A 2744-nucleotide genomic window follows, 5' to 3' on the forward strand; every position below is an offset into this window, starting at 1 on the left:
AGACAGTTCAAGGTCTTTTTTCAGGGATCAACTCGGGTCATAGATCAAGTCGATAGGGCCCAATTCTGGGTTCCATAGATCTTCTAGAGAGAGAAAGTAGAGAGAGAAAAGAGCAAGAGAGAGAAATTAGAGAAGAGGGAAGGATCCTTCTGTTCATCTCTCTTCATCCTTCCCCCTTGTTGGCAACAAGTGGCAGCTGCGATGACCCAACTGACCACTCGACGGTGACCTCAGGTGACCAAAATCCCCGGCCAAACTTGGCGGGTAACGGTGCCAAATCCCGGTTGAAGAAATCGGAACAGGGGTGCTCTATTTCGGAAGAGACTCCTGCGATTGCTGGCTCAAATCCATGGGAACGAAAGCCCAAAACACAAAGAAAGAAAGAAGAGGAGATGGAGAACTCATACCTTTGTCTGGCAAGGCTTTCCAGTGACGAATTAAGGAGAAGACTCGGAGAAGTATCGTCGAGATCGACGATGATTTTTAAACTCATTGCGGACGACTTTCAATAGAGGAGGAGTTAAATAAGCGAAATCCTAGAGTTCTAGTCGAACTCGGATTGCCTGGATAACTCTGATTTCCACCAGAATCGAAGGACGAAGAAGACTCCTCCATTGCATCGTGCCATAGGGCATTGTGGCCTTGGGCCTGGCCTCTTCGGGCCAGCTCACAAGCCCAAGGGCAGGGCTAAGCATTGTCGGGCTGGGCTTGGCCACTTCAAGCTGGCTCACAAGCCTTTAAAATTAGGGTTATTACATTCTTCCCCTTTTAAAATAATTTTGTCCTCAAAATTAACTTATTTAAGGATCAGATTTTGAAAGCACTCAACCATTACACTTTTGCTGCACACTTTGATCTAACCAACTCTCTTCTATACTCATCTTATGCCTAACTTTACGAATCATAAATCTAAGCTTAAGTTCTACCTATTGCTAGACTTTATGTATTACCTAGAATCAAACTTCTTGCTATAGTACCATTTGTGACAACCCAGAACCTTAACCAAAAAGGCTCGCCATAAAATATTTTTGAATTTCTTAGTTGGGACTAAACACAAACTCACACGGGTCCTCACATACTCTCTCCATTCAAGTCTTGACGTTCTTATTAGGCTAAGGGTTCAAATCCATTCAAATCTAATCACAAGCATTATAATCGATCTGTGGTCATCCTCCATGAACTCGTGCTGTAGTGTCTCCTAGTCCACATAGGTTATGGGCTGGGTTTGCTCTGATATCATTCGTAACAACCCAAAACCTTACTCAAAATGGTTAGTTGGAAGGTATTTTTGGGTTTCTTAGTTCTATATAAGTATCCAAGATCTTCTCAATAAAAAACTGATGTCGGACCCAACACACGCCCGCACGAGTCCTCACAGATAATAGATTAATATATAAGAGACCTATTTATTATTCAAAATAAAAACCATAAATAATATCATCATACAAGCATCCATATAGTGAAGGAAAAGCTCAGTGCAAATTGAGCCTCTATTTTAATTATACAGATATATTAACCGATATAATAGATAGTAAAATATGTAATCAATAAAATAGATATAATAGCTCTATGTATTATCTAAAATAAAAATTATATTAATGATATTAATAATATAAGCTTCTACTTGGTGAATGGAGAGCTCGGCACAAGGTAAAGATAAGATTATTGCAGCAAACTAATAATATTATAAGTTATTTTGAAAATAATGGTTTAATTAATTGTAAATAGTTAAACAGATATACAGCCTACTAGTGATAATTGTCCACTAGTGAAAAACTTTATTCAACTTGGTTTCGCTGTCTGGCTGACCAGGCGTGCAAAGTGTTAAACCGAACGGGATTCTGCCAAGTACCACATGAAAAAGTTTGTCACGGCGGGTCGAAATATTTTCCCACGCGTATAGTTATCCACACAGCTGTACAGCATTACGCCGTTACCACTATTATTCCATAACCATAGCGGCCATTTTGCCGACTTCTGCAGCCGTTAGGGTGGTTCTAAATACACCCCCCCTATTGCTCAGGACACCCCCCAAAAATTAAAAAAAAATTAAATACTCTCTACACCCCCCCATTTGCTAAGGACACCCCTAAAAAATTAAAAATTCCTAAATTACCCCCCACCCTCCCCACCCCCTCACCTAAATTGCTCTCTACACCCCCCAAACCCCCCCCCCACCCCGCTCTTCCCCTCCAAAACACCTCGCCAACGCCCAAAACCCCCCCGTTCCCCCTTCTCCCTCTCGTCGCCGGCATTCTCCCGATCTCCGACCACCTCGCCGGCTTCTCCCGGAACCACCTCGCCGGCTTCTCCCGAAATTTTTTTTTTCACGGTTCGTGCTCCGTTCGGCACTGGATCGCCGAACAAAAGGCTTCTGTTCGGCTGAACAGTGCCGGACAGAAGCCTTCTGTTCGGCACTGTGCAGCCGAACAGATCTGTTCGGTTGAGGGTTGCCGAACAGAAGGCTTCTGTTCGGCACTGTTCAGCCGAACAGAAGCCTTTTGTTCGGCGATCCAGTGCCGAACGGAGCACGAACCGTGAAAAAAATACGAACAGCTCCCGGCGACGTAGCAAATTAAAAAAAAAAAAAAAGCATCTCCCCTGACATCACCCAGCCAATCAATTGCTGCCAGGTCTAAACCACCCCATGGCCCCACGATACACGTGGCCATCGCACCCCATTCCCCGCTACCTTTTCCCTCCCTTCCCCTTCTCTAATTCTTTTGTGCTTCTCTCTCTGGACT

This window comes from Phoenix dactylifera, unplaced genomic scaffold (assembly GCF_009389715.1).
Source record: "Phoenix dactylifera cultivar Barhee BC4 unplaced genomic scaffold, palm_55x_up_171113_PBpolish2nd_filt_p 000638F, whole genome shotgun sequence".
NCBI classification, from domain to species: domain Eukaryota; kingdom Viridiplantae; phylum Streptophyta; class Magnoliopsida; order Arecales; family Arecaceae; genus Phoenix; species Phoenix dactylifera.